The following is a 15,674-nucleotide window of genomic DNA, read 5'->3' on the forward strand; positions in this document are numbered from 1 at the left end:
AAAAGTTATTAAGAGCTATACAGTGAAAAATTTATATATTACTGATATTTATATAATAGTTTATTAAATATAAGTAACCCCGTTCAAACTAAACTGGTTAATAAGCTGTAACAATCAGTATAATTTTAATTAAGGTGTGAAATTTAATACAAGCTGCCCTTCAATATATTGCTATAAACCTCAAATAAGCTTTAAAAAAAAAAAAAAAATCAATGAAGAGATTCTAGTAACTGATACTCACTTCCTTCTACCAGACACTGCCTAGTTAACCCAGAGATTTGTTGTTATTGTTGAAGCCCTCCCTAAGCACACAGGAGGAATAAAAGTTTTAAGCCGGTGGGTCTCAAATTTTGGTATGCATGTAAATCAACAGGGAAGCTTGTAAAATTTAAATATGCAGCCCCACCCACACCTGCCTATGTTTCCACCAGCTCCCCCAGTAATTTTGATTTCAGAAGTACTTAAGAATGGCCAACTTCAAAGATTCTGCCTAAATCTCTAATATATTGTTGTTGTTGTTTTATTCTCTTGGATGAAAATTTCACATTAAACATGGAAAAAAACAACAGCACAGGGGCATTCTGAACCATTTTTGGTCTGGAGTGCTGCCCAATTCTAGAATCACAAAGAAAAGCAATTCAGAACTGAAAGAACACAGTAACAACAATAATTTACATCAACTATGTGCAAGGCAGTGTGATATGTGCCCAACATGTAGTATTACCTAATTCAGTCCTTCAAAGAATCACAGCAGGTAGGTAATAGTTGCCTCCATTTTACATATGAGAAAACTGAAGTCCAGAGAAACTAATTATTAAATTTGACCAAGTTAATGAGTGGCAAAATTCAAGACCCCTCAGGTTTGCCTATCCTCTTACCTATGGACCTGACAGAGTGCTTAAATGCAACTCTGGGGCCCCAAGACTGGGCTCAGCCAGCCTGTGGACCAAGCAGGCTCCTGGCAACACCCCTCCAATTCCCACCACTCATTCAGCAAGTTCTTAGGACTCATCCCACCTCTCAGTCCTTCACCAAGGCCTATAAGATCTGTCTCACACAGTAGAATGGCAGAAGTCTGTGCTTAATCTATGAGTCTTTCTCCATGAGTATCTACAACACACTAAGTATCAGGAGGAATCTGAATTCTAGTGATACCAAGTGCTGGCTATGATCCTACAAATTTAACATCTCTGCCTAAATTTCCTAAACTGTAAAACAAGAGTCATAATGCTAACCTCAATGAGGTGACTTAGTAATTAACTGAGCTAATACACATAAGGTACTTGTTTGGCACTGTATCTGACACATAGCAAAAACTCAAGAAATAATAGATACTATTAAAATTATGCTTTGCCAACCCTTTCTTACTCTTACAACATCAACACAAGTCCCAGGTCCCATTTATTTCCTTTTAGTCTTATTTCCTGAAACTGTGATAAATAATGAAACAAACTTATTTATCAGGAGCAGAATGGTAACAGTGCTATAATCCAATGGGGGCATCTACAGCAAACAGCAGATGAGCAGTAGAATATATTAGGGCAATAAGACTTTCAGTAGCTTTCAATTGCACCACTTTGACAATTGTCTATTTCTCAACTTTAAGGTCAGTCCTGTTGATTATATACCAGTATGAAGAGTCTATAATTAACTTAATTCAAAACAACAATAAAATGCCAATCAGCGCAAGCACTTGGTCTTAATCACTGTATCCCAGCACTCAAAACAGTGCCTGGCCTCTCACAGACACTTAAATATGTTTTAAATGAATGAAGAATAAAGAAGCCATTGTAGACACAACTCAACTCTTAAGTGAGTCCTTAAACAAAAAGTCATAAGAAGAAGATCATACCAAAATGCCAAGTCATAAAAGTTATTCTTAAAAGTTCCCCAGAACATTTTCTCCTTTTTTAACTAATTGGTTTTCTTGAAAAATTCTTTAACTAGAAAAGTTAATTACCAACCTCAGTCCATTAATCTATTAAAACATTAAAGTAGGGGCTAGTAGTAAGCACTTGCCCAGCACGTGTGAGGCACTGAGTTCAATACTCAGCATCAAATAAAAATAAATAAATAAAATAAAGGTATTGTGTTCATCTACAACTAAAAATATTTTTAAAAACATTATAAGTAGTTCCATAAATGATGTGTCATGCCCATCTCCTACCTTCCATTAAAAATAAACCTGTAACAAAATTCAGTGATTCTGATTTTTCAGAACTTCTTGAACTATCTGAATTAAAGTCATAAAGTGAAATAAATCATCACTCCTAAAATACTAATCCTAACTAACATAGGAAGTAGAGAAGTAGAAGGGGAGAGCCTACTATTTTGGCAGACAGAGAGGTCCTATTCTCAGAGATGGCTCAAAGTGGCTATGTAACCTTGAGCAAGTTACTTAATTTTAAGTAATGTTTAATGTTTTGAGTCTTCATTTCTCATCTATAAAACAGGAATAAATTTATTACATCTATTTCATCAAGTTGTTTTAAGGATCAAGTGTACCTAAAATGATTTTCAACACAATAAAATGTCATACAAATATAAAGGTATTAACTAATTTCAAGTTTTAAAACTTTTTTTTTTTTTTTTTGAGACAGGATCTCACTGTGTTGTCCAGCTTGGACTCAAATTATCCTCCTGACTCAGCCTCCCAGGTACCTAGGCCTACAGATATGAACCACTGGGCCTCGCCCATCCTCATCTTCAGATTTTAAATGGATTGTTCCAATTTACCTTCATACATTTTTGCCACTCTTCCTATTTCCTTCACCCAACGATATGCCAAGGAAGGGAGGAACCTATAGTCATTTATGAAGCACAATGGGCTGTCACTAAATATTTGTTGAAAAATATGATCATCCACATATATTACAAATCAAAATTCTGCCATGCAAAATATCACACCTTGTAAAGTTAGTCAGCTGGTTGCTTTCAAATAAAATAACAAGTGACAGCATACACAAAAGATACCTGTGTTTTTGTCAGGAGTTTCCTTTATGCACATTACTCAGCATGAATGTTAACATTCACCCTGTGTGAATATACATGGAAGGAATGTGCTTGAATGTTTTGGTTTCACCTGACACATGCTTTCTGCACAGAAAACTACTTCTTCTCTTAATAAAAGCAAGATTTGAAGGATGCCTGATTTGTTCCTTGGGTTTTACTTCCTAGGTTTCAGAACTCACAGGAAAAAATTGTGGTGGATTTAAGGTCATTTCTCAAACCATTATGTCATTCCTATACTGAACATTAAGAAAAAACCTCAGTTTTAAAAACCATAAAGATATTCTAATACTTATTTCTAACACTTAGGTTTTCATATTATTGCCAGTACACTAAAATTCATCAAATAAAAGCACAATTGTCTATTTATTTATTTGGTGTGGGGGATCTAACCCAGGACCTTGCCTTGCACATGCTAGGCAAGCGCTCCACCCTCAAGCTACATGCCCAGCCCTACAACTATCTTAAATACAAAAGATCCTCATACCTCTGAACATTATATCTAATGCCTCAAAAACAGAATTTAAGCTTACATACTCCAATTAATTCTTGATTATCTGCCCCCCCAAAAAAGCAGATATGTCACAGATTATTAATAATTTACATTAAGCTATTGGATGAGTTTTGTATTTACATTTGAATATGAGTATCCTGAAATGCAAATTCCTAATAGTTCAAATAATGAAACAACCTGCAAAAGTAGACACCAAACTCAGCAATCCATTTTTCTGTTCATTTATCCAGCTACACTCTACTGCTGCAAAGTATGACTCCTAATTTGTAACAAAAGAAGGGCTTTAAGTACTCAATTTTGTTCTGCCTATTAGGGCTCAGGGGATATTCCTGAAGCAAACATGGACAATAAAAAAGATTTGTCCTAGGCGTATATGTAGGTGATGATTTAATCAAGACCTTAAAACAAATTTTCCCCTAAGATTAGCACAAATTTATGTAGTATTTATAAGATAGATGCTACATTTATGATCAACTATCTATCTCATTGGAGGACAATTTTAAAGTTCTAACCAGGAACATGAGGCTACTCATTTTAACTATAATGAAATACAGTGTTTGATTACAGTCTCATTCTGATTCCCACGAACCTGTCAAAATAAAAAGTGCATAATATGTGTAACATTCTGCAACTAGACAAGAGACAATAAAGCAGCATCCTATCACTGTTCAAGGCTGTCACCTTGAGAACTAAGAGAATTCTAAATTAGTTCCAGAACTATATTCATGGCCTGTCACATCGACTACTGGGTGACTTCTTCAAACCTCCATACCAGTTCTGCAGGTTTATTTCAACAGTTCACCAAGTAATTTGAAATCAAGGCAACCTGTTCTGGTGGAAAAGATGGGGGTGTCACAATCAGAAGACTGTAAGTATCCAGACTTTGCCGTTCTGGAGCTACATGACCTTGGGTAAGTATTTATTTCTCTGAGTCTTAATTTTCTCCTCTGACCACCAATCTGGAAAATTACTTTGTATTGGCCTAATAAATGCATGAAAATCTTACACTACCAAATAGCCAGTTCAAAAATTATTACCAACTATCTCATTATGGGGATCACAATCAAAACTATATGAAATTTATTAAAATTTTAATGCTTTTTTCAACATTCTCTTTTAAGTAAAATAATATAGAGAAATCGAAATTTCACTGGGGTTAGAAAATGGTTTTGTTGTTGTTTTTGTTGTCTGGTTCCTTTTGCAAAGATGGGGATTAAACCCAGGGCCTCTGGCACACTACAAGTGTTAGCACTGAGCTACAGCCCCAGCCTGGGAACATTTTTAAATCAACATTTTACGTATCAAAGATGGAGCCTGGACTACGAACAGAAGGCTATATTTGGTTCATTTTTTAAATGTTTGAGTGCTTATATTTATGCAAATCTAAGATAGTCAAAATCTTTAAACCTTTCTAAAGAAAGTTGAATTTTAGAACCCAGATACAGCCCAGATGTCTAAACAATGGGCTACATGATACACCACAGACTCCAGGCAAAGTCACAACAGGATGAGAAAAGAGCCTTCAGCTTCTCTCAGATTTCCTGCTCACTGTTATTTTAAAACTTGATCACATAAACACAAACAGGGAAAAACTCATTCCAGATAAGCCACAAAGGTTATGGTTTATGATCTTTGTTTTTAATAAACTGCATTAGTTTACATTAAATATTATAACTTCATTATATATTATTCACGTTTCTAAGCACTAATAAAGATTAAGCGTGTATTATATACCATATAGTTTTATATATTATGCAATTTTTAATCATAATCTTTTCCTAAAAATCATGCTTCTATTCCTGTCTTTTACAATTAATTTTTGAAAACAAATATGGAACTTAATCAGCTTCTAACAATATGTAACATGTCACAGAAAATACAAATGCAAAGAGCAAATCTGCATTACACTAAAATGACTTATTTTTACCACTGTGCATGTAATTCCTGTGAACTGAAAATCCTCAAAATGATCTGAATATTTAAAAGTCGATGAGCTATTCTGAACGGCTGTATTGTTTCAGGCTCTGGCTATAGCCCACTTTGCATTATTTGTGACGTTACAGAAATTTATGCTAGAACAAGGTAATTTTTTCACTAAACGTTTTCCCACTGGAAAACCACATGTATGAAGTTCAGTTAATTTGTACAGAAATGCTGTTTTACTGCCAACCTTTGTACCATGACCACTGCCAGTCCAAGTTCAAGATGCACATTTTACAGTGTGAAGATAGTTTCAGTTAAACTTCGGGAGCTTCTAAAACTCTCAAACTCTGAAGATATTTGGACATATTGCATCTATATCACCAAGCACAACAGCATAAAACTTTTATTCAGATGCACCATGTCTATTAAGTTGAAGCAGTTTTCCTAACTACCCAATAATACTGGTACATTAGGATTTAAGTATCTTTCCACTATATACTTTATGCCAGATAAAATGCAATGCGTCTTTTGAAACGGTAAGGAAATATTTCTGACACGGTTGTTCTAGCACTAACCGCGTCAAATTCTTACTTAAAATGAAAGCCTAAAGTTGGAGCATTTTAATCGGTTTAAGGAGTTTTTGGAAATTAATAAAGTTCTTGTTCAGGACCTTATCCGTAAGTAAACACACGCAAGATACCTAACTACCTAAAGACTAAAAATACAGTTCTAAGAATCCCATCACGGTCTCCTACATGACTAAATTATTAATGGTTTCATTCGATCTTCTCATCTGCAAACAAACTACACTCTTTCTGCACTGAATTTTAAGCGTGTTTACAAATAAGAAAATAAAACTATCACGGAGTGTTCAAGTGAAAGCTGGACACCTGAGGGCTCGGTTTCTACTTGGGAGCCAGAGAAGAAACAAAGGTACCTTGGAGTTGATAAACCCATGAAAGAAGATTCTCATTGTCTTTCGGTGGAAACGAGAACCTCCCGTGTCAACACGGCGAGCCGCGCCGCCCGGGCCCTCCCATCACCTGCTCCTCCCGTCCTGGGTCTCGGGAGGTGAGCCCAGCATTCCGACCCGAGGCAGCGAGACGAGGGCCCGGAGCAGAGCCGGGCCGGGACGAGCAAGGCGGCCCCGCAGCGGAGGCGGCGCGACACTCACCCGCACGGGAGCGAAGGCAGGTGCGCGGCGGCGGGGCTACCTGTCGCCGGTGCGGGTGGAGGGCGGGGTGAGAGGTGGTGAAGCTGAGGGACGAGGGCAACGACGGCGGCCAGGCTGCGCTCGCTTCCTGCTCGAACAGATCCCGGATCGGTCTCCGCCCGCCGGCCGGCGCCCTGCCGAGTCCCCGGCCCCGCCGCGCGCACGTCACGGCTACGGAGCGCCCGAGGGGGCGGGGGCCCGCGGACCGGGGCGGGCCTGCAGGACGCGCGGGCGCGGGGGCGCGCTCCGGGAGGGGACTCGGGCTCCCGGGCCGCCCCGCCCTCGGCTGGCCCAGGCGGCCGGCGCCCAGCCTCTGCAGCTGGGTGGGCGCTCGGCGGCGCAGGGAGGTGCTGCCTCTGGCCAAGTTGGGAATCCTTCTGCCTCCCCCGCGGAAAGGCTTCCTTTGCAGTGGTAATTGTTTCCAGTCCCAGCAAAGCAGGTTTTCTTATACTGGATGCCGTGACTGTGCAGTGGCAACAGCAAGAATTAGTTCAAGGAGAAAGAAGTTGCTCCGAGTGGGCGAGGACTTGGGCGCACCGCGCCGCGCCTGGCAAGACCGTGCGCTAAGCAGGGGATCCAGGGCCCAGGTGTCCGCTCCTGGGCCGGTGGGAGTTAGGCTGCGCGGCGGCAGAGGAAAGCACCGCTGCATAGTCAGCAGAAGCCGGGTTGACTTGGGCTGGACAGCCCTTCGCGGGGAGTAAGCCTCTTGAACAGCGAACACTGTTTGGCCTTTGGAGGACCAGGCCAGAAATGGAAATTTTGTATTTCTTTGCCCTCGGCTTCCACCCACCCCGCCGTGGTATTTTGAGCACCTTTCTAGTTATTTAATTTTACTGTCCTTAAAAGTGACACATCAGTGAGTCATCTTTTAAAATTAAATATGAAGTTTATGCAAATTTGAGTTACAACGAAAACATACATTGCCTTTAGGATGAAATGAAACTTTTAAGAAAAGGAAATAATTGATTATGATGTTAAAAGTCTGCTGAGGGGCGGAGGAGAAGCTAAGTACTTACACATGAGTGACCCTTTTCTACAACATTTATAACATTTGTAAGTAACCATTTGGAAATTTCAAGAAATCAGAAGATTCTGAAAAGACAAGTTTCAGATATTCAGAGGCCCCAAGGTTCTCTTGGCGAAAAGTTGCCTTCTGATGAGAAAATGTAGCATACAGCTGAAACACAATAAGATATTAAGAATAAAATAGGAACCGAATGTTGAGGCAGGAGGATGGCAAGTTTGAGGCTGCCCTGGTTACTTAGCAAGACCCGGACTCAAAATAAAATTAAGGGGTTTGGACGTTATACTAATGTAACTGGAGTGCCATTATGGAATTTTAAATGAAGGAGTAGGTGATCATACTTTTATTTTTTAAAAGACTGGTGACATTGTAGAGATTGGATTAGAAGGGGACAAGATTGCAGCCTAGAAAATTGGTTTGGTGGCTACCTAACCAATAGTAAAGTGCCTGCCTAGTATGCAATGCCCTGAGTTCCATCCCCAGTACCACCAAAAAAGAAAAAAAAAAAAAAAGTTTTTGATTAATATGATAAAATAGGGAAGTAAGAAAGAGGAAGAGAAAACAAGAAAGGAAATAATTTACAGCAATCTCAGAAGTTTAATTCCAGATTGCCATGAGATAAATCTGAAATTATATTAAAACTACATTTTCAGCCAGTGGAGGTGGCTCACGCCTGTAACCTCAGCAGTTTGGGAGGCTATAGCAGAAGGTTGGAGTTCAAAGCCAGCTTCAGTAAAAAGTGAGGTGCTAAGCACCTAAATAAAATACAAAATAGGGCTAGGGAAATGGCTCAGTGGCGGAGTGCCCCTGAGTTCAATCCCCGGTAGCACCACCACCACCCCCCAAAAAACTCTACATTTTCTAATGAGTTAAAACTTTGAAGATCTCAGTGAGTTCAGTACACTGCTTTGACTTAATTTGAATTTACTATTAGAAGCCTTTGGGAAATCAATGGAAGCCATTACATTTTAATGCTTTTTGTAACAAATGACTGATTTTTTTGTCTTCTTCATCCCCCCACCTCCAGTAGTTAGAGAGTCTTTGCTTCTAGCTCCATAGCTCTGTACTGTATCCAGTTCCTCTTCACAGGTACTACCATTATCTTGTTTCAGGTCACCATCATTTCAAGAAGTGTATACTACAGTAGCCACCTAACATATTTCCCAAGCCACAGCCTTGTTCTTTTATCCCGCTCTCTACAATGCCGCCAGTTTATCTCAAAAATCTGATTATCTACTCTTTTAGTTAAAATCCAGGGCTTCTAGGCAAGAACTCAACCACTGAGCTACACACCCTCAGCCCCAACCTTAAGACTTAACCACCAGTCACAAAACTGACTATTTTTGTTTGACTAGCACAGGGGAAATTGATTGATTGATTGATTGATTGATTGATTGATTTTCAATTAAATTTGAATGCCTTTTCTTTGGTCATATGAACCCCAGTTCATCACTGTTCCTAAGTTCCATGAAGCTCTATTAAAACAGGTTTCTTCACACCATGTTTCATTCCTGCCTGTGGAATCACTTCCTATCCCTGCTTACCTATCCAATCTCATTTCTAACTACTGCCTCTATTTCTTGTACTTCATTCAAGCCAGTCTGAAGTGCTTCTATGTCTTGAACAGACCACTATGCTATGTATTACACTGGAACTTTGCCAGGCTAAATCCAATTAATCCTTCAGAACAAAGCCTATTTGTCCCCTCCAAGAAGCTTTCCCTAAACCCCCTTGTGATAAAACCTAGGTGCAATTTGGTACTCTTTCTCTTGTCTCACTTAGTACCCATTGTACATATATCTTTTCTAACACATATTTCACCATTGCTACTTTATTTATAGGTATTCCCCAACTGGACTATAAACTCTTTGAGGGCAGAGTGAAAGTCTTTTCTTTGTGTCCCTAGTGCTTCATATGGTAGGCACTCATTAATTAAGCACTCATCAAATAATGCCTGCCGTTAGTACTACTGTTGAAAAAATGAGATGAATGAATGAATAAATGGCTAGATAATTAATTCTAGGAAATTGTGTGCACTGTTGTTAAACCTAGTGAATGTGACTGTCTTATTTGTTGCCCAAACTCTACAATTTATTTCATATTTTTAAGTTTTACAGCTTTGCTCTGACCCATTAAGTTAAATGTTTGTAAAACCATTCCCTGGATCACCTTGTGTTATCCCAGGGATTCCTAAACTGAGATCCTTGATTTGTTATGTTGCCCATGCTGGTCTTGAACTCCTGGGCTCAAGTAATTCTCCCATGTTAAGAGTCCCACAGTAGCTGGAATTACAGGTACATGCCATTGTGCCAACCTGGGCAAAATATTTCTTCTTCTTTTTTTGGTACCAGGGATTTAACCCAGGGGAGCTTACCCACTGAACCACATTCCCAGTCCTTTTTTTTTTTTTTTTTTTTTTTTTTTTTTGAGTCAGTCAGGGTCTCACTGACTTGCTGAGGCTAGTCTTGAATTCTCAGTCTCCAGTGTTGCTGGGATTACGGATATGCACCACCGCACCTGGCAGAATTTCTTTTTTTTTTTTTTTTTTTTTTTTTTTTTTTTGCGGTGCTGGGGATCGAACCCAGGGCTTTGTGCTTGCAAAGCAAGCACTCTACCGACTGAGCTATCTCCCCAGCCCCAGAATTTCTAATTTCATAAAACTCAGTATTTTATGATAGAGATGTAGTTCAATATTAGAGTACATGGTTTGTGTACATTGATCATGTATTATATACTTAGGCCTATGATGGTTGTCTCATATTTCTTATCATTTCCCCCTAAAAAATACAGTAAAACAACTGTTAACATAATATTTACATTGTATTGGGTATTACAAGTAGCCTAGAGATGATTTAAAGTATACAGGACTCTGTGCTTAGGTTATATTGAAATACTATGTCATTTTTTATAAGGGACTTGAGCATCTCTAGATCTCAGTATCTATAGGGATCCTGGAAACAATTCTGATGACCTTAGGATATTGGTCTTTTTACACCCAATGAATGAGTAAGTATAATAGCACTCGATTCCAAGTTGTGGGGCCACCAAGATAAGGAACCAGCTCTCACCAATTTTATTTACATGTCTGTGATCTCACTGTCTTGCTGGTCTTTGGATATACAGAGTTAGCTGGAGCATAAAAGGCAGAGTCAGTAAACATTTGTGGAACAACTGAGCTGAATGAGCTTTAGCTTTATCAGGTTCATACTCTTGACAGTGGACTCCTTTAGATGATCAGTTTTAGAATATTTTAAAGCTTCTATGTCATAGAAGAGAGGGAGCTTTGTTCAATTCTCCATGGGAACATGAGATTTAAATTTAGGGGATGAGGTGTAACAGCCGCTTGCCTATCATATATGAGGCTCAGGATCCCCAACTCCATAAAATAATTAATCAATAGATTTAAGTCATTTTCACAGATGATTATATCTCTATAGAGTATATATGCCTTTTATCTGATTTTTCTATGGAATAAAATTTCACAGTACTTATAATTTTAATTTTCACCAATTATCCTTTAGTTTCACATGTGTAAGATAGTTTGTTGCTCTTACAAAAATATCAAAAAGAAAAATTTTGCCCTTTTTCAAGTTTATGAGTGAAATATGCAAAGTTGATACTATATAATACAAAAGTTACCATAATTAATACAAAAAGACAAGAAAACACTGAGAGTGGGAAGTAAGTACTAAAGACATTGGGGATACACAATATTCTTTCTGAAAAATGTGTTGAGTGAAAAGCTTTGTAGTTGCTGGTTTCCTTGCCTTAAAATAGTAGTATCTTGGAATAGATCAAGGAAGTATCAAGAAATCACTGACCAGGAAGTTTCTAATTGAATATGTGTCAGAGTTAAATATTATCCTACAGTTAATAATAATCCTAAATTTGAAGTGGACAAAGCATTAAATGAATTCACAGGGTAATAACCTGAGTTAATTCACATAGATTTTATTGAGACTTACCCAATAATTATTATATTAGACAGTTTCTGCTGTGTAGCCAACAGAATCTCAATAGTATATACAAAAAGCATTTATTTTCTTCCTGAAAATTATGTGGGGGCACTGTTCAGGCTGTTTGTCAATTTAGTCTGTTTCACGTTTCATTCTGGTGTTGAAGATAAAGGCGCAGTTTCTACCTGGGACACATTCTCCTTGTGTCAGAGTTCATAAACATGGTACCTCTTAAAGCCTATGCTTAGAATTAGCCCTCTTCTGCCCACATTACATTGGTCAAAAAAAGTCAAATAATCAAGCCCAGCATTGATGGGGCAAGATAGTGTTATTGTGGATGTGTGGGGATCAAATGTCTGGTGAGCATTAACCTAATAATTGAAATGTAACTTCTATTAGTTATTCAAAATGACATATTAAGTCAGGCATGGTGGCACATACCTGTAATCCTAGTGACTGAGGAGACCAAGGCAGGAGGATCTCAATTTGGAGGTCAACGTGGGCAACTTAATGAGACCCTGTCTCAAAATAAAATGTAAAAAGGGCCAGGAATGTAACACAGTGGTAAAATGTCCCTAAATTCAATCCCCAGTACTAGGGGGGAAAAAAAAAGATATTAAAAAGGATTCGTTGAGTAAGAAGAGGCATGTGATGCTGGTCATGGTGGCCCATGCCTGCCTGTAATCCCAGCTACTCAGGAGACTGAGACAGGAGGAAGGATCCCAAGTTCGAGGCCAGCCTCAGCAACCTATAGTGAGACCCATCTTAAAATGAAAAAGTGACGGGACTTTGTGGTGAACGCCTGTAATCCCAGCGGCTCTGGAGGCTGAGGGAGGTGGATCAAAAGTTTAAAACCAGCTTCAAGGGACTGAAATTGTGGCTCAGTGGTAGAGTGCTTGCCTAACATGCATGAGACACTGGGTTTGATTCTTGGCACCACATATAAATAAATAAAAAATAAAAGGTTCATTGACAACTAAAAAAATATATATAAAGTAATTTTTAAAAAGGGCTGGGGATATGGCTCAGTGGTTAAGTGCCCCTGGGTTCAATTCCAGAAACTAAAAATAAAATACAATGACCACCAAAAAAAGAGGAGGAGAAAAAAGGATGTGGAGAAGGCTTCTGAGATAATGGTAATGCTCTATTTTTCTACCTGGGTGATGGGTTACATAGGTGGGTTCACGTTATTATTTTTTATTACACTGTATGTTCAATCATGCTCTGTGTACCGGTCTCCTCCTCCTCCTCTTCTTCTCCTTCTTTAGAGATGGAGGGTCACCATGTTGTCCAGGCTGACCCTGAACTCCTGGGCTCAAGCAATTCTCCTGTCTCAGCTGGAATAGCTGGGACTGCACGTGCATGCCATAGTACCCAGCTTTGTGCATTGTTTCTGTACATGTAAAATTGTAAAAGAAACATTTAATTATTTTCCTATACATTCACAGAATACTTTTGGGGGGAAGTGTTGAGGATTGAACCCAAGACCTTGGGCATTATACCACTAAGCTAAGCCCCCGCCCCCCTCACAGAGTACTTCTAATATCACATGTATGGGGTTCTATTTCAGGTTGTGCCATTGTCCAACTCTTCTTACACCAACTTGGTGTCCTACAATTCAGTTCAATTCAGACTCTTGTCTTCCTGGAGTCAGTGTCAGAACTCACTGGTTAATGGCTCAATACCACAAGACTATCCCTACTTCAGATTGACAAGTTATCTGATGCTATTCTGATATAGTTTCAGCTATAAACTAGGGATCCTGTGACCCCTTCCTTAGGTTTGATAATTTGCTGAAATGACACACAACTCAGGGAAACATTTACTTAAATGAAAGAGATACAGAAGGCAAGGTGTATGAGAAAGGATTCCACACCTTCATTTTCTTAGTACCCTTCCATTGCTATAACAAAATACCTACAATTGTGTAACTTATAAAGATAGAGGTTTATCTAGCTCATGATTCTGAAGGCTGGGAAGTTCAATATCAATTTGTTGGCATTTGGTGAGGACATTCATGGTGCATCACAACATGGAGGAGTATATAATACGGTGAGACCGAGAATGTATGCTAGTTCAGGTCTCCTCCTCTTCTTATGGGAGCCTCACTCTCATGACCTCATCTAATCCTAATTACTTCCCAAAAGCCCACTTCCAAATCTATTAAAATAAGAATTTGTGAATTAAGATTCCAATACATTCAAACTATAGCACATGTCTTCTGCAGACATGCCAACCTCCAACACATGAATTCATTCACCAACCCAGAAGCTTTCTGAACCCTGAAGTTTATAGAGTTTCTATGGAAGCTTCATTTTGGAGGCATGACTGATTAAATCATTAGCCAATGGTGATTTAGTCAGTCTCTAGTCACTCTCCTTTCCTAAATGGTCTGGTTTGAATGAGAAAATAAAAGGAAAATCATTATGAAAACATTTAGAGTGTCTCAAAATGGAGTCAGGAGGCCTTTAAGAGGACTGATGCACATCTCAGACTGCTGCCTGGAAATGAAGACTTGGGTTATCTTTACCTTTTGCAGACATCTGGAATGATGGGATAATTACATAGTGTCCAGAGATATTAAAGATGCCTGTCAAAAAGTTATTGGACTCTGATTTTATGGACCCTTCTATTATGTATGTACATTCTTTGATCTTCTACCAGTTATGTAGTTTATATCATATAGCTCCCATTCTTTCTTAACACTCAGTATTTGTTTCTTACCAAAAAAATTTTACTGTTTTATAATAAAAAGCTACCATTTTCCTGCCTCCTTAAGGAACACAGATCTAGAAATATCTTAAATCTTTATCTACCCAATTGCAATTTCTAAGACCTCAAATAAAGTTCTTTTACAGTTTGAGTTTGATTTAATAGACAAGGGTTAAAAGTTTTAACCTGCTAATCACATTCCTCTGACAACTAGCCCTCTCATGCTAAGAGAGGTGACAAAAGTTGTCTTATTAATATAAATTCAGGCATGTGGTTGAACACAGCTTGTTATGAACAACTAAAGACACTCTCTGCTTTATTACTCCTAAGTCATTTCAAACACTGGGGACAAAATAACAAATGATATTCCTATCATTCAAAAAGTTACAAAGGGGGGCTGGGGTTGTGGCTCAGTGGTAGAGCGCTCGCCTAGCACCTGTGAGGCACTGGGTTCAGTCCTCAGCACCACATGAAAAATATAAACAAATAAAGTTATTTAAAAAAAAAAGTTACAAAGGTTTTAGAAGCTTCCTGCTAGAAACTGAGGACAGACCAAATATATTTTTCTTAGTATGTCAGAATGTTATATTTCAAATAAAAGTTTCTTCTTCTTTGTTTTATTCTACCATCCCACCATCCCCACCCCAGTACTGTGGATCAAACACAAGATCTAGTCGGGTAGACGTTTTTAGAAAAGAGAAAAATATAGATATCTGGGTGTGATGGCACCTAGCTACTCAGGAGGTTGAGGCAGAAAAATTGCAAATTCAAAGCCAGACTGGGCTATTTAGAGAGATCCTGTCTCAAGATAAAATTTTGAAAAGGACTGGGTGCCTGGGCATTTATTCAAAAAATACAGGAGGGGTGATGAGGGGGATAAAGAAGACAGACATACATAGGGAGAAAAAACTGAGACCAGGTGGGTAGCCAAGCCCTGTTGAGGTTTGACTGACTCCAGAGCTAGCTCAGCATGTGTATTATATAGGTTTCATCAAAAGGTTAATTGTGGGTAAGTGTCAGCAAAGCAGGCCATCTGAAGGAGGCAGGATTGGCGAGACATTAGGGTCATCTTATTTTGCTTAGAAATCACTATCCCTGGGAGAAGGTGCTGAACTCAAGGCCTCAACTGATAAAGCCATGTGCCTTCACCCATAGCCCCCTGACCAGTATTACCATACCAACTGGGGCATCTTGACCTACACTTTAGCACAGGCAGCTCCCAGCACAAACATAGCCACAAGAGTCAGACAAGCCATGATTTAGATCACTGCTCTCCACAGCTGGGGATGTAGCTCTGTGTTAGAGGGCTTGCCCAGCATGTGC

General features: G+C 38.9%; 1 protein-coding gene across 1 annotated transcript in view; it reads right to left on the bottom strand.

Annotated features, from left to right (window-relative positions):
• Nucleotides 1–6,825, bottom strand: part of Myo6 (myosin VI) — a 132,638-nt gene extending 125,813 nt beyond the window's left edge. The window contains exon 1 of the mRNA XM_047557838.1: nucleotides 6,621–6,825. The gene's annotated coding sequence lies outside the window, so the exon portion shown is untranslated. The remainder of the gene's footprint in view (nucleotides 1–6,620) is intronic.
• Between the last annotated feature and the right edge of the window lie 8,849 nt (nucleotides 6,826–15,674).

Source organism: Sciurus carolinensis, chromosome 7 (assembly GCF_902686445.1).
Source record: "Sciurus carolinensis chromosome 7, mSciCar1.2, whole genome shotgun sequence".
Classification (NCBI taxonomy): domain Eukaryota; kingdom Metazoa; phylum Chordata; class Mammalia; order Rodentia; family Sciuridae; genus Sciurus; species Sciurus carolinensis.